This window comes from Pleurodeles waltl, chromosome 3_1, assembly GCF_031143425.1.
Source record: "Pleurodeles waltl isolate 20211129_DDA chromosome 3_1, aPleWal1.hap1.20221129, whole genome shotgun sequence".
In the NCBI taxonomy this organism is placed as follows: Eukaryota; Metazoa; Chordata; class Amphibia; order Caudata; family Salamandridae; genus Pleurodeles; species Pleurodeles waltl.
The window spans coordinates 1,584,946,744-1,584,969,510 of NC_090440.1; the positions used below are offsets into that span (position 1 = coordinate 1,584,946,744).

Consider the following 22,767-nt stretch of genomic DNA (forward strand, 5'->3'; position numbering starts at 1 on the left):
AAGTCTACTGAACTTCTCAGGGGCTGAGGACATATTTTCTGACGAGAGTGTCCTTCAATGGGGTGGGGGGCTTCATCCTGTATCACTTATTGAGGGTCAGAAGGGCATCCCTTCCCTCTCTCTAGGGATGTGCTTCCAGAGGCTAAACCTCAATCCTCCTCAGGGATCCTATGCATCTGTAAAGCCACCTCGTAAGCTTCACACCACTTGTCAATATATGCCCCCCCAACAAAGTCAGGCACCAGACCTTTGGGAATATGGACACCCTTATCTCCAGATGACAATGCAAGTATACTGCTACCAATATTGTTGTACTCCGCTTGCCTAGCCCTTGTGTCCAGCTCTCTGAGGTGCGCTTGTGAGCCATTTTCCTTTCCTTTGCTTCCATGGCCAGTTTCCTTTGCTCGGTCTCCATAGCCAGTTTCTTCTGCTCCGCCTTCATGGCCAGTTGAATTTTTTTCTGTTTTCAATTGGGGCATCTGCAGCCTAAACTCTCTCTCGCGCTCTCTCTGCCTTTCTGGCTGCCAGCTCCTCTGGGAATAGACCTTGAGAAGACACCGTTCTGAGTTCTGGGAGGGAGTTTCAATTCAGGAGTCGCATCATCTCCCTCAGCTGAAGGCTGCACCTCTGGTAGCTCCTCTTCATGCCTTTCCATCTCATCATCACCTTCTGTGGCTGTAGCCAATGGCTGCTGACCCTCTGCCCAGGCCCTAGGAGCCTTATGGAGCTCCACCTTTCTGGTGGTGCTCTTTGTCTGAAGTCCCCTCTTATTGCAGAACACCTTGCGCTGGGCCATAATGCAGGCTTCAATGTTGGCCAGCTCAAGCTTCATCCTTAAAGATGTGGTTCCAAGCAGAACAGTCAAAGACAATTTGAAAAACACAAAAAGGCCACTAAGGGAGAATTTAGAACTCAAAATTGGTCTTGGATATGGGAATGTACTGTAACACAAGATCACTGTATGGCACCGGATGAACACCAGTCCTAATCCTCACTGCTGATCACAAATGTAAGAAATTGGGTTGTTGGATGACTGGGGTGTAAGCCCTAGCCAAGCAGCAAGCACAGACCTTGTCAGGGTGAGGCACAAGCCAACCCTAAAGTAACCTGTGTTCAACCCTCCGGTAGCTTGGCACAGAGCAGTCAGGCTTAATTCAGAGGCAATTTATAAAGTATTTGTGCAAGACTTCAAGCACTAGTAAAGTGAAAACACCACACAAAATGAATCCCATACTAGAATAGAACAATAGAGTAAGGTTTAATAAATACAACAAGACCAAAATGACAAAAATCCAATCAGTAGAGGTAAGGATGTGCAGGATTAAAGATGTCAGGGAAAATAGTGCCATGAAGCTCCAACTGTGGATATCTGGTCTCGCTGGATGGGGCAAAGTCACATGTTCAGGCTAACTGCAATAGAGCATGGGCTGGCTATGGGGACCCAGTAGGGGCCGCTGAACAGAGTACCTTAAATCCTGCTTTATGGAACATTGTAAGGGTCTGCGTTGTAGAGGTGCAAAGCAGCCAAAGTAATTTTTTGGTTCGAAGATGTGGCGAGGCTGCGGTGTGAGGTCCTGTGTCCTCATCTAGGACCCATCGATAAGTGCTTGGAATGCAAAATCCAGTGGTGAGGATACAAGGCGCAGTCTTGCTGCTGCTTCGGTTCAGAGGAGCTGCAGTGTGGAGGCCACCATTGTTGCGAAGGCTGCCGCCGATGTGGGATGCAAGGGCCTGCACTAAAGATGTGTTGCACAATGGCGGTTCCAATGAGGCGGTGGTCTGCGATGTGGGTCTTTGAAACTGGGAAGATCTAGGCAGCGGTAAGGATGTCAGTTCTGTTCAGGATTGCACCATGCAACAGAAAAGATGTTCATTCCACTGGATTCCCAGAGGCTATAAGAACATCATAGACCTACTTTCAAAGGTCCAGGACAGGGTGGCACCACTTGGCAGGGTAAACTCACAGATGGCAGTGTCCAGGTGCTGGGGTCACAGTTGTAGGAGCCTTCTATTGCTGAGGCACAAGTCAGGAGGTCATCCAACTATCCCTTGGAGTACCTCTAGGGTCCTGGGCTCAACAGCTGCAGGTCCAGTCCTTCTCACCCAGGCAAGAGAGAAGCAGTTCAGAGCAGCAGTCCAGCATAGTGGCAGCCCTTTCAGCAGCACAGCAGTCCTTCTTTCTGGCAGAGTAACCACAGGTCCAGAAGTGTTCTGAAGTGTTTGTGTCTCGGGTCCAATATTTATAACCAGTTGTGCCTTTGAAGTGGGGGAGAAGCGTCTAAGGGTTTCCTTTTGAAGTCCCTAGGCATCCCTTCTTCCCTGCCCTGGCTGCAGACTAAGTACAGGTGCATGGGGGGGGGGGCGTATGCAGCTTCTTTCTGCGGAGGCAGGAAACAGCCTATTCAAGTGTAAGTAGGGCTGTGCCTAGCTCCATCCTCCCATCCTGCTAGGGATGGCCCATAGAGGCACACCTAAGCTCTCTGTTGTAGGCATTTGTCTAGGAGGAATACACAACAACCAGCTGTCAACTATCCCCAGTCATGTGACCCAGAGACGGGCTGCAGCCACTAAATGGCTAGGGCATTTAAATGCCAACTTTCTAAAAGTGTTTTTTTCTAAATTGTAACTACAAATCTAACTCCTCCATAAGATAGGATGTTTCATTACAATTCTAAAAACACCAAACATTATCTGCTTACCTGTTCCCATTTGGTGATGGCAGCTTAGTAGAGGTAATAAGGTAACTCCAATATAATCCTATGGGAGAGTAAGGCCTTGCAGTTGTAGCAGTGAAAAATGTATTTAAGAGTTTGTCGTCACCAGGACATGTAAAACTTATAAGTACATCTTACTTTTTAAATACATTGCACCCTACCCTATGAGCTGTCATCAAGGGCCTGCCCTAGGGGTGACTTACATGTATTTTAAAAGGAAGGTTTGGGTCTGGCAAAGGGTTTATTTTGCTAGGTTGAATGGCAGTTTAAAACTGCAAATAGAGGCTGCAATGGCAGCATGTTTAAAGTGATACTTAGATGGGTGGCACAAGCAGTGCTGCAGGCCTACAAGTAACATTTAACTTACAGGCCTTGGGGCACAGGAAGTGCCACTTTACAAGGGACTTAAAACTATGTTAGATATACCTATTTAGGTATAAGCCAATTCAACCATGTTTTAAGGAGAGAGCACAAGCACTTTAACACTGGTAAAGTGCACAGTCCCAAAGCCAGCAAAAATGAAGTCGGCAAACAGGAGGGTTGAAGACAAAAAGTTAAGGGTAAACCACTATAAGGATGCAAGGTCTAACAATTATGATTATATCCCAACCTTTATAAAGTCACACATGTTGGCCTCTCTTCTGTATGGTATGAAACTGATTAAAGCGAACAGAGAATATCCTCTACCATGGACTCATGTGCTGTACTTTTAGCCATTGCTCAATTGTTGATGTACTCCGAAATCTGTTGTGTTTAATGTATGGTAGAAGAAACCTTGTGTTGATACTACACAACACGTTTGGTAGCAGGGTGTTTGATGTTGTGGAGCATCAACAAATACATGAGACAATCCATTAATTCTCCTCTAGTATCCCTGCTAATAACTTATCAACAACTTTTTAGTCACTCTGTTATACTCACGAGAGGTTTTCTCTGCATGTTTTTCCAGTCTACCATGTATGTTCATGGGCCCAATGTTCTGAAAATGGCTTCTATGAGTCCAAACAACACTACATCTCATTGAAATAAGAACCCAATATCCAGCAGCCCCCCCTACCCATTGTGGACTGTATGCTTGCCTTTGACCCTTTACAGTGCGTCACTGTCATTTTGGCTAGGTTTGCGCACTTTCCCCTTTTGAGCCACCAGAGACGGCTTGCCAATGATCTTACTTGAAACTTCCTTTGTGTTGAACTTCCTTCAAAATGAATGCCAGAGCCCAAAAGACCCCTGTGGGAAGTACTGCATACACGCATTTATAGAAGTTATGGGGGAAAAAAATAAAATAAAATGAATTGCCATAAGGTGGTTGCACAAAAAAAACTTTAAAAAGTAAAGTGTGAAAAGAAGCCAATAGAGGAGGAGTTTTATTTATAAAATGTGGGTACAAGAGAGCTTTGGCGAGGTATGCACAGTATTTTGACAATATATGAACTGGAGGGCCATATTTTAGATACATGTTTTGAGCAATGCAGCAGCCTTAAATAAATTTTGATTTTTTTGCATTTTCAGGTGGTGCTGCGCCATTCAATAAGGCTCAGACAGGTCTGTTGACCCTTTTGATAGGTTAGCAGCATTTTCTGTAGAGGGGCATGACATTTAATAAAATCTAAAGAAGCATATGGCTAGCTTCATGAGAGCATCAAGCTTCAATCACATCTTAATGACTCAAGCTGGAAAAATACTAAGCTGCATTGTTTAGCAGCATGGCTCGATGATATTGAGAAATGGGCAATTAAAAAAATCGGCAACTTGATGAGACAGGATGATATAATCAGTCAATTGCCATTGTTACCAGAAAGGTTTAATCTACTCAAAACTGAAATCCTATGATCAAAAGCTCCTACATTAAAGAATGAGCCAACAGGAGAGGATGATGAATATGCTAACAAAGAGGAGAATAATGGATCCAAAAGTCAATTCAATTAGTTGTGTGCTGTGAATGAGCACCCATCCTTAATCCCACAACAGACTGGGTGGGATGATACACCGTTAACTGCTCCTGTGTTAATAACTGTTGAGTCAGACTGAACTACTCCCTTAGTTACAGTGACTGTTTTCAGCCATACATCATCAAGTGCTATTTAAAAAAAATATGAAAATTAAATAAAAAATTGAATACTATTGAATCTACCAATACACAGGTGAGTCATATGTCCAGCAAATCTAAAGTGATTTTTTCCCATAATTAATCAAATGAACTTTGTTAACACAGATGTAGCTCTTCCTCAAAAAGAAAAGCTTCAGGACAAAATGTGCAAACATCAGTGAATTGATTAAACTTACTGAAAGTGTAGATCCAGCAATATTCTCTTTGAGAAGTGACAAAGTTGTACCATGTTCAATGTCACAGTAAACATTTATCTCGGATTCTTTAAGCAACAAACATTGCAGGGAAGAAGAATCCACGATTATTGTCAAAACTATAGCGGAGGATTTTATAACTCTAGCAAAGGTGATCTTTAGTGTAACCACAACAACTGGCATTAACAACAATCAATCAGTATTCGCTCCTAGGAAGAGTTGCCAAACTCGAACAATAATGATTGGAAGTGGTGAAACTAATAATAATGATTGTGTAGGACAGGACAAGATGCTGGATGTTGAGGCAAGAAATCTTTTACCAATTCCATAAATTGCTAACACAACATAACCATTCAGTGTTAATCGAGATAATGATATTACTACCGTGGACTTTATTCCAGAATATGTCTCTCAAGGATCGCATGACTTTCTTAATCGTTGAAATATTTTGAAATTACTATATTATTTTCCAGACCTTAGGGACATTTCTTCTGCAGATTTGATAAGCGTGAGGTTTGTTCAAAGAATCAGTACTCTAAATGAGCTTACTCATAACATTTGGTCAAATGAACTAAGGCTCATATTTCAACTTTTTTAGTGCTGTATTTGCGTCATTTTTTGATGCAAAAGCTGCGCAAACTTACAAAATACAATTATATTTTGTAAGTTTGCGCCGCTTTTGCGTAAAAATAATTGACGCAAATGCGGCACCAAAAAAGTACAAATATGGGCCTAATTGTACAAAAGATACTCACAAAAGAGGCTGAGCTCGCATCATGGGGTATCTTATTACCAAAACTCTCTGATCTAAAATATCCATCTGTATTACAAGAGCAACTCACACAACAGGGGCATATTAATAAACTAAGTAATTTTCAAGGTCCTTCACATTCCATACAGGATCTAAATTTAGGAATCAATATTGCCAAATTTGCAAAGGCAAAACATACACTTACCATTGTCAGTTTGCTAACACCTCGTGCTTCTAAAACATAACTGCACCAAATTGTTCCTAGCCAATGGAACATTAGAGTCTTAAACCTGAACAAAACAATGCTCATCTGCTTCTGGTATATTACAGGCCTCTAAAGGCATTTGAGTTTTGCCGAGGGGAACTCATAAAGTTTTTAAACCAATATCACCTGATTTGCTTTCAGGAAACCTGGCTTACAAAATGATTTCATTTAGCAAACTTTAGTTCATATGTAATTTATGCTACAGTGAGTTCTATGGGCCGTTCTTTGGGCAAGCTGGTCACACTATTTTTAAATTAATACGATTATGGATTAATAACTAAAACGAAATCTGAACATATGCCAATAAAGATATTAGAGGATAAAAGACACACACAAATGTTGATAGTAAATGTTTATTTTCCTCCATCCTCAGTGAAAAATAAAATGGAGATTGTAGTAGCGTTAGGTGAATTGGAACTAATTCTTGATCAGAATGACACAAGGATAGTGATTATAAAGGAGATTTTAATAATAACTTATCATTCAGTTGTTGGGCCTTCCTTTTGAAGTATGATTCTATGGATTTTGTTTGGAATATCCCAGACCCTATGATTGACAACTGGTGGAACAACTCCAAACTCAAAAGTTTCTGTATGCATGAATTTTTCTTTGACCTGGGATTCTGGGCTTTAAATGGGAAATTTCCATCTGATCAACCAACTAAACCCACATTTCTATCGACCAAGTTAAAATAATTATTCAGTTTGCCCTTTTACGCTGTAGCACCTTTTCCTTGTATCAGGACTACTGAATACTATTAAGACGGGAACGTGATCATAATCTGTAACAGATAACTTTGGCTATCAGTGATCACACCTTGTGCTCAGATGATGAACTTTTAGATGGTACCTGCACTTTAACTGTTTCACTGCTAGGTTTCCCGAATATTAGTAGGAAAAAAGGCATTTGTGACATTTCCATCTGTAACTGGCCAATGATGGCTGATTGGCAAAAGCAATGTACCATTACATTTGCTAGACCCTTCTGGTTGTGGGGATATATAGATTTTGTAGATTCTTCAAATAACTCAAGTTACCCAGAGCAAACAACTGAGCTGCACAGTGCAATGGTTTTCCACTGAGTACAAAGTATACACCAACTCTTATAGTGAAATAGGCAGAGTGAAAAATAGGTATTAAGGAAACTTATGTATTTCTGAAAATGAGCACAAGATATGGAATTTAGGAACAGTTGTTATTTCTACATCTCTGGGTACCTGTACTAGCAAATTATTTGGAGGGTACTTTTCAAAATGTTATCTTTCTTTCACACTGGCTTAAATTTGAAAGGCACAAATGCAGTGAAATCCAGTAGGTAATAACAAATGTTTTATTATCCTGTACAAATACAAGTCTCCAGATCAAAATGGTACCTAGTGCGATAGGAAATGTCCCAAAACATGGATGCATCACATTTTTCCACCAAAAACTGACCCTCTTTTTCCAATGTGGGTAGCTCTAGATTATGGATCCTAGCTCGGTCGGCACCTAGGGAAACCTAGCCAACCTGTACAATTTTGAAAACTAGACACACAGAGGAATCCAGGATAGGGTGACATGCGTGGATCCCATTAGCTTTTTTTTTTTATCCTCAGTGCCCTGCAAACCTCAAACTTTGCCTGAAATCACACAGTGACAGGAATGGATCAAACCAAGGACAATGGGAGCCTTTGCACGGAGTCTCCTTTTGACCTTAGTTGGATCTGTTCCTGTCACTAGCACTAGGCCCAGTCACACAAGTGAGACAGGTTTTATCGGCACAGGTTGGGCAATGCTGAGTGGTAGGAATTTTGTGGATTCCTATGGATTCTGGAAGTTTCCATCACAGAAATATAAGGAAAATGCGTGAATTCAGGTGAAGTTGGAGGTTTGCAGGGCATTGTGTGTAAGAAAATGGTGTGGGATGAATGTGAAGCCTACCACTCCCCCAGATCTCTAGTTTTCAGAAGTGTCTCAGTCTGGTAGGTTCTTCCAGGTGTCAGCCTACCCAATCCCAAAAAGTGCAGCAGTTCACCATTGCAAGTGGGATGACATGACATTAGCCAAGCTCTGCTGGTCTATATGTAAAATCAGCACCCCAGATTGTCAAATGTCCTCTTGCTTGCCTTTGGAATGAGATGCTTTTGTCCCCAGGGGAGCCGCAAGGCTGTTGCCCCCCTTCAGTTGAAGTGGGGGGCATAACCATGCTCATGATGGTGGGCAACCCTCACCCCTCTATTGTGTTTTAATCCCTGGCATCTAGTGGGCTGTCTGGCCTCCCACCCCCCATGCGGCAGATTGGGGTAATACCCTATTTAAAAAAAAAAATGGTTCCCTGGTGTCGAGTGGGCTTGAGGGGTTAGAAGAATTGTCATGCCCATTCTGGCCAGCCCCTACTCCTAAACATTTCTAAAAAAAAAACAATTTATGGTGCCTAGTGGGCTTCTCTCCCCTCTACTCCCCCCGCCCCCCCCCCCCTCCCTCCCAGGCGGAGCAGATCAGGGGCTAATGCCTCCTCTGCCCTCGCTGGACTTTTGTCCCCATTTATTTGGGGTTGGAGCATGGCCATGGCCATGACCATTGTAGGCTATTCCCTCTTTAAAAAAAAATACAATAATTGCCTGGTGTCTAGTGAGCTTTCTGTTCCCCCCTACCCCCCCCCCCCCCCAAGGGACACATCATGGGAAATAACCCCCACCTGCCGCTCAGGGGGGCAGAAAGACTGTGTGCATTTGTTTTTTATGGGAGATGGGGTCATTGGCATGCTCATTTTGGCAGAAAGACTGAATTTAAAAAAAGGAAATGCCCATGGGGAGCTAAAGCCCTTGTCCAAGGGGCCTTTCTTCCTCCCTGGTGTCTAGTGGTGGATTCCTTCTTGGGGATCAACCTCCTGCAGTGATCCCTAAGCAGGGATCTACTAGGGATAGGTACCATTGGGAAGGGGAGATTCTCCCCTTTTTAATGAATCCTCTCCCATCTGCATCAGTGCTCGGGGTTTGAGATAGCCCCGCAAGCACCAATGCAGTGAAATGAGACGTTCAAGCTGATCATCATTTCATTGAAAACCAAAAACCAGCCTCAGGTGCTGGGGAAACTTTTCAGCAGCTTCTGAGGCTGTTATTAGCAACAGGAAATCCCTCTGGTGCCCTCACCAGAGGGATTTCTTATCTTATGTGTGAGAATGGCTTGGAGCTGTCCTGCTCACACGAACACCGTGGCACATGGCGGAGGATGGCTTCAAGCTGTCCTCTACATGGAATGGATAATCTCATTTACAATCAATTCAGTTGAATGCCAGTTTTAATCATAAATTATTATTGTTGTTAAGTAAACTAAGTTTTGTAAAACTCTATTTTTCACAGAAATCTATTAATTGGTGTAGTGATTGGATAAACTTGTTACAAGATTTGTTTTATTTCAACCCACAAGACTAAGAGGTTGTTTATTTGCCCTAACATTAAAGATTGCTTGATAGTCTCATCAAAAAGAAAACATTAGAAACTCTGATTTTGAAGAAGCTGAGATCCACTTGGAGAGATATTGAGTTAAAAAGGTAAAAGAAAATATCAAAATGAAATCCCGGAAAGTGGCTGAAGGACACAAGAGTTTGCATGAATGAGATTGTATCACTCTATTAAAACTCATGATTTGAGACTATTCTGGTCTTTGGTCGGTTGGGGTACTGGTTCTCTTAAACCAGCTAATGATTGCCACATACCATATGAAGTATGGAAACTGCACGTGGACATAATCTATGCCTGCAGCAGCTCTATGAAATTCCATGTGACCACAATACTGATCTTTGGATTATTAAAACTTAGCCAGGACTTAATGGTGTACCAGTTGACATGATAATAGCAGGCCCTTTGATATGGGGTGATTTAATTTAGGTTTTGGGATTGGGTATCTTACATCTAGTGGTAGTATACATCCAGTGCACCAAAAAGGTTCAAAGTAGGACCAGAATAATTACCATCTCATTGCCCTTTCAGAAGCCAAAGGATTTTTTTTGTGAAGTTTATACGTGATAAATTGTTATGGTGTGCCTCTGATATTGATCTAATTCCTACGGAGCAATCTGGTTTTAGTCAAGGATGTTCGATGGTTGAGAACCCCATTGCATTAACACTTTTGGTAGCCTTGATAGGGAATCTTAGTTTATATGTAAGTGACATTGACTATTCATCTTCATTTGACAAGGTCAATAGGACAAAAGGTTAGGTAGAAATTGTCCAAAATGGAATCAATCATACTACTCCACGTTTTTTTTATTTAAATATCTGTGAATAACAATACGTGGCTTCAGTTTAAGCTGATGAAAAATGCCCTATTTGCACCAATTGTAAATGCACTTAAACATGGCTGCATTGTAGGGCCACTTTTTTATCAATCATACATTGCAGATATGTCAAAACATTGAAACTATCTGGAGGCACTGCCTCCAAAGCCTGATGGTAAACCAATACACTATCTGGCACATGCAGGTGATCATATTCTTTTCTCATGGACCCTGTCAGGCCTTTAACTACAGTAATATAATGTACAAATAATCTACGAGGAAAATGATCTTAAGGTTAATTCCTGTAAAACAAAGGTTATTATTTTTGGTAAATCTCAGTATCATTAAATCTAAAAAAATAATTAGCATGTTCTGGAGGAAGTTGCAAGGTATAATTATTTAGGCCTAACAATGGATAATAACCTTAGATGGTCAACTCATCTCTTGAATTTCATATCTAACACTCAAACAGTGTCTCAATTAGAGGATTTATGATTGTTCATGCGATTTGTCAATCTCTAAAGTCAATCAATTCGAAGTTAGTCCTTCTTTATTATATGGAGCAATAGTGCTTACTGGAAAATGTATTAATGACTTGAATACAATTTACATAAAGAACATACATTTGTACGGTGTCTTTGTCCGTCAGTTCCACATTGTGAATTGAAACTTCAGTTATCTCTGATATCATTAACTACAGGATATCGTTCAGCAAGATTAAATTATTATTGAGATTGCTCAATCGCAAACAAGGATTCATTGAGATTGCTGATTTACACTGAGATGACCGGCAAGCACGAACTTCTCCTTGAATTAAATCCAGCAGCTATTAATGGAATAATTATGGAAAATAATCAACCACTATTATCAGACCTGATTAAATAGTCACATCAGGAGCGTAAGAGGCCAGTAAGGCATAATTTGTTGAGGAATGCTCAGGCGGCAGACATGTTAGCATTTTAGAAATATAGACATGTTCAATAGGCGCAGGTGCGTCTGGTCAGTCAGGGAAAACCACCTACCTGGCTCATTCGCCTGCAAATAAGACAAGCTCACTTTGTAAAAACAGCAATCGATTTGCTGACATTTAGAGGTTGTACCTCATGTCCAGCAAAAGGTTATGGAGAACAGGCCTATCCCCAGAACTGTTCGACCAATTAGGAAGACACAACATCACCACTTGTCAGGACATGTGTATGTCATTACTAGAACTCAAGAAAGTGACTGGCCTAAGCCCTCAGAATGTTGAAAAGCTCATTACAACTGTATGCAAGACCTGTGCACCAAAGATGCAAACTGCATATGAAATGAAAACTACAGGAGCTGCAAATCAAAATTCAGCATTCTTTTCCACAAATCTTGATCTTCTGCATAAAGTGCTTCATGGAGACGTGGCCTGTGGAACACTTACAGAGGTAACTGGCCACTTAGTCTCTGGCCAAACTCAATTCTGCATTATGATAAGCATAGTAGCCACATTACCAACAAGCATGGGAGGATTGGATGGAGCAGTCACTTATGTTGACACTGAATCTGCCTTCAGTGCTGAAAGATTGGTTGAAATGGCAGGAAATAGTTTTCCTGTACTTTATGATACCGAAGAAAAAAATATTTTCACTGTCTAGAAAAATCCATCTTTATCGCAAGCTTACCTGTGAAGACATACTGAAGAAAATTGAGTCCTTAGAGAAACAAATTATGGGGGACATTCCGACCTTGGCGGGCGGCTACCGCCATGCAGCCGCCAATGCAGCCACACTCCGCGGCCCCCATTCCAACATTCCCGCTGGGCCGGCGGGCGCTAACTAAGTTAGCGCCCGCCGGCCCAGCGGGAACTAACTAAGTTAGCGCCTGCTGGCCCAGTGGGAATGAGGCCGCAACACAGAAGCCGGCTCCGAATGGAGCCGGCGGTGTTGCGGCCGTGCGACGGGTGCAGTTGCACCCATCGCACTTTTCACTGTCTGCTTGGCAGACAGTGAAAAGCTGGCCGGGGCCCCAAGGGGCCCCAATACACCCCTTACCGCCAGCCTCTTCCTGGCGGTGAAAACCGCCAGAAACAGGCTGGCGGTAAGGGGGTCAGAATCCCCAGGGCAGCTCTGCAAGCAGTGCTGCCCTGGCGGATTATAGCCGCCGGGGCAGAAATGGCAGAAAACCGCCGGCCCCGGCGGTCGTGGTCGGAATGGGGAACAAAAGCACCGCCAGCCTGTTGGCGGTGCTTTGGTCTTTTTCACCCTGGCGGTCTCTGACCGCCAGGGTCAGAATGAACCCCTTTGTCTTTAAAAAATAAAAATAAAATGATTTATCATTTTGAAATATACCAAAGAACAAACAAACAGTAATGCAGTTTGGGCATGGGAATGGTAGCACATAAAGGAAAAAAAAAATGTCATTGCAGATCATAAATATTAATGTTGTCTGAAGCACACAGACAATCAGGGCATACAGACATAAGATCATTAATATTTAGACAGACAGAATAATGTGGACAATGTGGGCTCAACCCTGGCTGCCATCGCCAGAAGCCTGGGACGTAGGGGGGGAAGTGGCAAGCGTAAGCAGGTAGTTTCTCAGCGGTTGCCAAATGTCCTTATGTCTGAACATCACAGGTTGCAATAAAGTGTACAATTCACTGTTAGTGTCGCAATATGTGAGGCTGTCCAGCCAAGAATGTGTGTTAGGCATGTCTTTGGATCCCCATCATTGCACCATCTCTCGTTTAGCCAACAGGAGCGAGATTGCAGTGAGGCTTCGAATGGTCTTAGGTAGATCACCTGTGTATTCAAGAAGAGCCGCAAGTGGGTTAGGCGACAAAGGCCAACCGACAATGACCAACAATTTGTCATATACCTTGCATCAAAAAAACTGACCCCAGGACAGGTCCAGGCCATGTGGAAAAAATCGGCATTTGGAGCAATGCATTTGGGACAAGCGGAGGAACGACTCTAGTCCATACGGGCAACGTCTTTTGGTGTGACATATACCCTCCTAAGGAATTTAAAGTGGACTAATTTATGGAGCTGGTTGGGTGAGACAAATCTGGTTTGCACGCAGCATGCGTCCCAAACTTTCTGCGATAGTGGGTGACCAAGATCCCTATCCCATGATTCCCTGAGTCGAATGTCCAGAATTGGAAGAGCTTTAATACAAGTTAAATAGAGTCTGGACACCAAGCGTGCCCCCGTGTCCACCATAGCCACCAAGGTAAGTGGAACAAACTCGGTAGGAGCCAATGAATAGATAACATAGCATACCCTCGCAGCACGCTGCAGACAGCAAAGTACAAAGTGCTGTAAGTGGTTGGCATCTGTGAATCGAGTATCTGTAGTGCAGGAAAATAGGTGGTCTTCTGGAAAAACATCCCAGAAGGTGTGTAGTTGAAAAGTGTGTAATGTGCGCTGGACCAGTGCCTCTTGAGTGATAGGCATAAATGGATTATTGATCGGTGTCAATGCTGGGGAGTACAACGTGTCACAGTGAAGCACATGAGCCAGTTTATGCCATGGCCAGCTGGTAGTGGAAAGAGTTTGAATATCTGTGCAATGTAGTGGGACACCCTCAGGCAAAAGGGCTTTCAGCAGGACAGGGGCCCAAAGGTCTTTCTCCTGGATGGAGTTGGGGAGGCAAGCATCAGGCTGATACCAGAGGTACGTGTAATGGCACTGTGCCACAAGGTAGTAGAGCTGGAAGTATGGAACACCAAATCCACCCCACTCAACAGGAGAGTCAAGACTTCCCAACAAATACATGAGTGTCGATCAGCCCATACCAGTCAGTTAATCAAGCTGCGAAGCATCGCAAAAAAAGAATTGGAAAGCTGGATCAGAATGTTCAAAAATAGGTAAAAAAATTGTGAGAGAACCACCATTTTAAGGAGTGATATCCGGCCCGCCATAGAGATCAGCAGTTTTACCCATCTCTCCACCTGGCCTGTAAATCTCTGCACCGCAGGTCCATAATTAAGCCGCAGCCCCTGCTCTCTGTCTCTGTGTATGTGAATACCAAGCTATTTCACTGAGTCAGGGCATCAATGCAAAGGGAACCCCATCACAGGTGGCCAGGTAACATTAGTCAGTGGAAAAAGCTCAGATTTAGTCCAATTTGTACACAGCCCAGAGAATGCGCCAAAATGTATTGGTGCAAGATTGACTTCCGGGTGACAAACGAATAGCAAAATATAATCTACATATAGCAATACCAACAGCAGTCCTGTGGTCCACCGCAGCCTTCTATGGATATGACTTTCACACAAGTGGTGCACCAATGGATCCATGGCCGGAATTAAGACCAGAGGGGACAGAGGACATCCCTGCCATGTGCCTTGTGTTATGGGGAAGAATGAAGAGAGCTCACCATTAAGCCTTATGGTTGACATGGGCCACAAATACAACAGGGGGGTCAACTTAATATAGCCTAGGGGGAACCCAAGCTTTCGAGGGACAGCATGCAAAAAGGGCCATTCAAGTGAATCAAAAGCGTTTTTCTGTGTCTAATAAAGCAACCGCTGCCAGAATCTCGGGAGATGCGAATACAGTGCGTAGATTAATGGAGGTGGAGAGTTGTGGAACAAAGCCAGACTGAGCTGGGGAAATGATCGTTTCCGACAAAAGGGATAGGCGTGTGCCTATCATCTTGGCTAAAATCTTATTGTTTAAATTAATCAGGGAAAGAGGGCGGTATGACCCGCAATCGCCTCTCTCATAGACTCAGTGAGAACCCCAGCCTTAAGGGCCTCGGCATGCACCGATATGAGGTGAGGGCTAAGAATATCCTTAAATTACTTGTAGAACACTCCAGTAAACCCATCCAAACCTAGGGTGCGCATCCCAGTCAATGAATCTATCGCTCTTCAACAGAAAAAGGCTCACTTAGGAACTGCTGTTGGGCAGATGTCAACCAGACCATAGCAACTTCGTCAAGGTAGTCCTGGACCCAACATCCCTGTTTTCTCAGTGTAGAGTTTGGAGTAATATTTAAAAAACTCTACTAGGACCTCAGTGGTGCCAACAGCAATACTGCAGTTGGGTCTTTTAATTCGAGTATATGGGACACAAGGCAAGTTGAATAAATCAATCTGGCCAGCAGTCTCCCTGGTCTGTCTTCCTACTCCCCATATCTACAGGCCTTAGTATATTTGACTATGTATTGCACTTCTCGCTCCGCCAAGACGTTAAACTCATCAAGCAGGATCCTTCAATGACCCAGCTGGGGGCCAACGTTGACATACGTGGATTTACGGTCAATGTGGGCAAGCTGCACCTCGACCTGTGCAAGATCGTGACATATGTCACGCAGGATGCCAGAGTGTGTTGAGATGCAAATACCTCTGATGTATGCATTGAAGGCATCTCACAGTACCGCACAAGTAGCCACTGATCCCTCATTTAATTTAAAAAAGTCGACCAGTGATTCAAGTAAGGATGAGCAAAATGGAGCATCCAACAAACGCCATGTCCGGGAACCTCCAAAATGTCCTTCTGCAGCAAACTGCCGGTATAGAAAGTGTAAATAACACCGGGGAGTGGTCAGATAATGTCTGAAGGAAATGCTGGACCCCCGTGACTCACTGCGCAGTAACACCCACAAAAAGCCAATAATCAATGCGCGACCAGGTGCTATGGGGTGTAGAGCGGACAGTATAAGCCAATGCACCTGTGCCATGTGGTTGCCAAGGGTCCTGAAAAGCGAAAGCGGTACAGAGATCCTTCCACACCCTAAGGGAGCGGAGCTTCGATGATGGGGCGTGCGAAGTGGTATCTAACGCTGGATCTACTCTCCACCCATAAGGATATGATCTGTATCGACGCAATCAATATCTGAATGAATATCTTGGAAAAATCCAGGAGCGTCAATATTGGGTGCTTACACATTGACAAGTAGGAACTTGAGGTTATCTAAGAGCCCGCAACCATTACATACCTTTCAGCGCAATCTACCCAGGTTGAAAGTGGTCAAAACGGCACTGATTTTTGAATCAGGACACACACCCTGTGAGAGTAGATGCTATAACTTGCAAGGTACCGATGTGGGCCCCAAGTGGCAGCAAATGGGGGCGTTGCACCAGCTGAAAGGTGTGTCTCCTGCAGGAATGCAATTTGCACCGCATGCCTGTGAAGGTACTGCAGCACCATCCTACATTTACAGGGATTATTTAGGACACATCCGTTCCAGGACAGGAACGTGAGTCCCAGAGCATTTTGGGGTAAGGATGTAGTAGCTCCCATGTGTGAGTCATGTGTAGCCATCTGCACAGGACGTAGGGATGAGAATACACTGCATTGCATAACAAAAAAACATTACATTGCATAACTTGAAAACTTAAAACACCCCTCCCACCTCCCACACCTGGGCTACAAATACCAGGCAAAATCGACAAAACCCTAAACAAATAACATTATGACAAAAAACAAAGATTATGGTATTAACCATAGGAGCATGGCAACACACCCACAGGGATCTCCCAAAACGCTAATAGAATTGACAATGCAATATGAGTGAGGATGCCCCAATCAGATTATGGCAAAGAACCAATCTGAAGTCATAAGCAGTAGAGTGGCGAGACAGCGACAATCATCTACATTCAGTAGATAGAATATATGTGTTCAAAACTGGTGGCGGTGAGTGCTCAGACAGTCACATCTAGTCTGGAGGGAACAGCTCCATACTCGAAGTGGGCCTAACATCCAGATTATTTTTTCCGTGTGGTGAGCTAAGGGGTGAGGCGTTCAACCGGGGCTGCTGCTTACAGAATGTCATGGCATCTTTGGAATTGTCAAAATATTGCGTTTTGCCATCAACCTCTACCTTCAACTGGGTTGGATAGATCATCCATAATGAACACAAGCAGTAAAAAGCATGGCTTTAACATTGGAGAAGTTTCACCTGGCTTCCTGCACCGCAGGTATAAAATCGGGAAAAAGGGAAACATCAGCTCCCTGATACCGCCGGGGAGCTTTCTCTCTGGCAAGTTGGAGGGCAGTGTCCCAGTCCTTGTAATTCAGCAGGCGAGCAATTATCAAGCAGGCAGGAGCCCCAGGAGGAGGACTAGGGCCCAAGGTACGATGTGCTCTTTCCACTACAAAGGTTGAGGTGAAGTCTTGGCACCCTAGCAGGTCCATAAGCAATTTCTCTACAAACAAGTCAAGCCGGCCAGTGTTGGTAGATTCTGAAATTCCAGCAATGCGCACGTCAATACGGCGCCCCCTGACTTCCAAACCTTTGTTCTTTATAGACACAGTTTTTGGCCTCCCCTCCACCTTTTCAAGACATTTAAACAGTGTTGCTGTGTCATCCTCAATGATGGAGATTCGTCCCACTGCACCCTTCAGACACAATTGTTCTTTATCCAATGAACTGCTCATTGGATAACTGACCTCCCTTGGTCAGTGAGTTAAATCTGTTATCAATGGCACAAACCCAGCCCTCAACTCTGTCAATATGTCCTCCGCTTCCAATGATTGGTCGTGCATCTGACTACTCTGGGTTTCCTCCGTGTCCCTCACCGGAGCTGTGGCCATGCCTGCTTGCTGTCTCTTCTCAAAGGGGAGTTTCCCTTGTTTTGAATCACCACAGCCCATGGCCACACAGGGCCACCCCACAGCTCCTACTAGCCTGGCAGTGTGCCAAATAGTATCAGGCAAGATCTCCTACAGAGGATCTAAACAGCAGTCTCACAAGCAACAGGTCACCATCAGGTCAACGGTTAAGTGACTCCATGCACCCACAGATATGAAGGCAACTCAGAATCTCAGCGCTACGAGGGCACCCAGCAGGGGCGGTCTGACGAGGACCCACGTTAATGTGCATACCATCTGGCCAGCAAAAATTTTCAATAAACCCCAGTGCGAAACGGGGTGCAACCCCCACAAAGGGCCAGCAGAGTGTTCACCCTGTTTCAGGTCCTGGGCATCTTCAGCTGTTGAAATTTGGGGATCCTATGTCGGAGCTTCAAAGCTGCATGGCCATTGCGGTCAGCGGTTTGGCCACTCCCCAAGAAGAAATTATTTCTAAGAGCTGGAGCTTACAATTATTGACTGTGTTGCTTCCGCAGTAAGGATCCTTTTGATACCAACCTTCAGGGCAACCTGAATGAGCAAAGCAATTTTCTGAATGAAGAAGATTTGACACTCAAGTACCTGGTCAAGGAATGTTCAATACCAATAAAGTAGGTGTAGATGATGACTCCCAGCGGTGAACAAGGCTCGTCCCTGAAAGCCGAAATGCGTTGGATGTACAGCATTTTTCCTTGTACGAGGAGAGTGTAGTCCTAATTAGTGGGTATCTGTCAGAGTCACCAGATCCTCGGGGTCTGCGCACGTTCCCAACACGTCCACCACTGAACAGCTCCAAGACCCTGATAGATAAATCACAGAGGCTAAGAGAGTTCAAGAGGGGAAGAGGGGATTAGGAAGGGAACAGCTGGGAAGGAGACCTATAGTAAGAAAAAAGGTTAGAACACACAATATGAAAATTGTATCTCCTGAAAGCAATACTAGACTATGATTTTAAGCATAGTCATTCTGAAAATGTGAATAATCTAAGAATGAAGTTTAAAATGACTAGGTTTCAAGATGGCCAGATACCTGTAAGGGAATAAAGATTAATTAAATGAAAACCTTCTTATTCAAGCATTTTCCCTTTACATGAGAATCAGAAACAATATTCTGACTAAATTTTAAATCAGTCGTATAAATCCTTTTTTTAAGAATGCATAATAAAAGAATACAATATTACATTTAGAAACTCTGGCCTTTTGCGTTTTCTAGAAATGTGTCAGCACAGATTACACACTTTGCAGATATATATTTATATATATTAAACACTATGGAGGAATTGTGCTTCAATGACTAACATTATATGAGTTCAAGAAATAAATGACACACTTGCCATCTCGAATACTACCAAACAAATATCCTAGAATGGTAGCAGCCAATGAACAACATGAAATAGGCTTGATGAGAAAATCGCGCGTCTTACTGATTCAAATGTCACCATGCAAAATGTCAAGAAATGGTAGCGCGTAATAAATAAGTTTTAAATCATCATGAAACGTATCGTATGTCTTTCCGATTCGTAAGTATTCATGTAAATGTCAAAAAATGGTTGCGCGCAATAAATAACAACCTTTAAATTATCTTGAATTGAATCACGCGTCTTGCCGATTCATAAGCCTCCATGTAAATGTTAATCAATGGTAGCGCGTAATGAATCACAAGTTTTAAACCTTCATAAAACGAATCGCGCGTCTTTCCGATTCGGAAGCGTCCATGTACATGTTAAAAACAATAGCGCGTAATGAAACACAAGTTCTACATTTTTATAAAACGAATCGCGCGTCTTGCCGATTCATAAACCTCCATGCAAGTATTAAAATGAGCTCAAAGTAAGTTGTTAATCAAATAAATAATTAGACTCAAGAATATGAGAGTTTTCAAAATAAACGGCGTTGGGAGTAAACCCAACTACTGTCTTACCGCCCAAGAACAAGATTCTCCAATGAAGCATGAAAAGCAGAGGACTGGAAAATCAAATAGGCCACTGGGACAGGAGCTCTGGAAATAGCTGCTGTTCTGCACCGGGACCTCTGAATAGTGAGCACTGGAAGTTGGGCTGGCTCTACTTTTATAGAGTCTTGGCCCAGCCCTCAACCACGCCCAGGCATGCTGCAGGGAAGTCTCTGGAAGACCCTGGAAAGGGACCACACCCTAACACACTTTGAAAACCTGCAACAATACATTGCAAAGGAACAGTATTTGTAAGCATATTAAAAATCAGTCTTCAGGATTGAACTCTGCAATGCAAAAGGTTAAACCACAACTTATCAGCAAAATGCATACGTTACAGTGTTTTGAGAGTGCTAGGTTTTTGCATTCTAGTCACCAATAGAGCGCGTAATGCTCTGGTGTTGACAGTATCTGTTCTCACCCACCAAGGCCGTCCTGTCAGGGTTTGTATGAATGGAGAAGCTATGTTTTGATGTTCCATATGCAACAAAATCATATCTTAGTGTAAAACAAGAATATTCAATTCATAATTTGGATCCAAGATGTAAATTAAAATATCTAAGATTTTGTCTGATGTTAATTCTGATATCCCAATTTGAAGGGTTATGGAATACTAATTGTTTACATTCAAAAGCATGTCGCCTATGCATGTGTAAGGAGGAGTCAATTGAACATTTCATTTGTTTGTGCCCAGGCCTATTAGATTCGAGGAAGAAATATTTTAAAAAATGCATTTGCTTGTAACAATTGCATATCTATTAAAGAGGCTTTTGCATTTTTTTCTAAAAAATACTGAAAATGTATTGTAAAATTGACCAATGTTTTAGCTTTTACTTACTGGTGCCTTAAGGAAATGTAAATGAGATATAGATGTAACTTATGTTTTATGGTAATTGTTTTCAACTCATGTTTAGTTGATGTTTTTACTGTATCTTATTATTGTAAAGAGTATTTTAATATTTTCATACATAAAGACATATTCATTCAGTCAGACTGGTAAAATTAGTTGAAGATGGAAATTCTCCTTAGAAAAAAACGTTCAAACTGTGGCTCCAGGCACCCACTGTTGTGGTGCAGCTTAATTCATTTGTGTTTGAAACGCACTGTGCCACCCTGTGTGTGACAAAGGTAAAAATGGCCCTCAGCATGCCACTGCAGACTGGAAGGACAGCATTTTCACTGCCAGGCCGACTTTGCCATTCACCTCTACGACAAAGCCACCCTATCCCATAGCACTATATTTAAGTTTCCTCGAGGGAAGGCCCTTAGAGCCCTATGGCAGGAGCTGTATTTTCTTAGGTAAGGCATATATTTTTCATAAGTCTTGACTGCAACACTTTCAAATTGTCGTTTTGCTGTGGATAACGTTAGTAGTCCCATTGCTTTACACAGGGCACCCGGCTGGCATCCCAACCCGGCTAAGTCCTGAATGGGACTACCTAACTGGGTCATGTAAGGTAAATTATTTGTGGCATTAGACCCGACCCGATGCCCAGGTTGAATTTAATACCACTATTAAAGCAACTTTTAGAATGTTGCCACTCTGTGCTCCGGCTAGCCCAGCAGCCTCACAAAGGCCCTGGCACACAGACAGCTTTCTGACTGCCTGGGGAGATGTGTGAATGACTCCCCAGCACAGGAACAAAGGCAGTTGCCACAGAGAGAGGTGTCACCTCCTCCCCTAGGATTGACACTCAGGGTGTTAGCACAGAAGGCGAGCTTCAAAGGTGAAGCTATCTTTGTGAGGGAAGTAGTGTCAAACACCCCTGAGCAGGATTCCTTTTGTTCCTGCAGACAAAGTGGAAACAAGGTTAAGGAGGGAAAACTCACTCCCAAACCGGTTCTACCATGGGCGTGTAGCCCTTTGGTAGCCAGACCTCTGTGGTGGGCTACAAAGCTCCTAAAGACCAAGGAAGAGCTGTGCCATCTTGAAAAGGGCAAGGATGTGGCACACTTGGATAGTCAGATGCCACACATCAGAGGCACTTCGTCACTAGGTAGGAGGAGACCCAGTAGCCCATTGGCCAGTGACCGCATGGTCTCCCCACAGCACTTTCCTGGGATAAATATGGCACCCCTGGCAATCATGCTGGAATTAGAAAAAAAAAGGACCAAGGAAGGACTGCCCTGTTGCCCTTGGACCACAAAGAGAGGCTGCACCCTCAGAAGGACTGCACCTGCTGCACTTTGGGCTAGCTGCTGCTCCTGGCTTGGGGAAAAGTTGATTCCCAGCCCCAACCTACAGCAGTGACTCCAAGGATCAGTTGGTACATCTCCTGGAATCTACTACAGGGACACAAGAGCTGAAGTTGCCTAAACCAACATGTTTGTAGCCACCGCAGACGTTTTGCCACCACCAGTCACAGAACACCCAAAAGGACAAATCTGAGGAAGTCAAAATTGCATCTAAGTCTGCCTGACCCGGGAGTGCTATCCAAGTCCAGATTTATCTGACCCAAGGGACACTAGCCCATACCTAAGGATTTCATCCCAACTGTTGTGCAGGCTGACCAGTAACCTTGCACTGGCTTGCCTTGCACTGCAATGTAGAGGACTTCAAGGGACTCCGACCTCTGTAGCCAACTTTGCCCGACTTCACCCATGGACGGAGGAGCACCCACAAGACTTCTACATCGACCGCACCACAACCAAAGCACACTTTGAGTAACTTTTGCATACATCCTTCAGCATAAGGACCACTTCATTATCGTCTACGGCCGTTGTACTGTAAAGTTTGCATTTTACTTCAAGCATGCTCTGGTGGCCATTCAATTGTCCAAAGTGTCCAGTCTGGCCCCCTAGACCTCTGTCCTGCTCAGATTTGTCACCCAACCCAGGCCGAAGTAGCTGAACTATTTCAAACTTTTCAAAAGTTTCCAGAGCATTTGTTGACCACTGTTTGTTTTCAGTTGCATTTAAAAGTGATAATATCTTTCGAAATCTGTATTTCTGCAACCCTCCAGTGGATTTTGTTCA

General features: G+C 43.5%; 1 pseudogene; it reads left to right on the top strand.

Annotated features, from left to right (window-relative positions):
• Positions 1-11,394: 11,394 nt before the first annotated feature.
• LOC138283604 (DNA repair protein RAD51 homolog 2-like) lies at positions 11,395-18,456 on the top strand (annotated as a pseudogene).
• Positions 18,457-22,767: the final 4,311 nt, after the last annotated feature.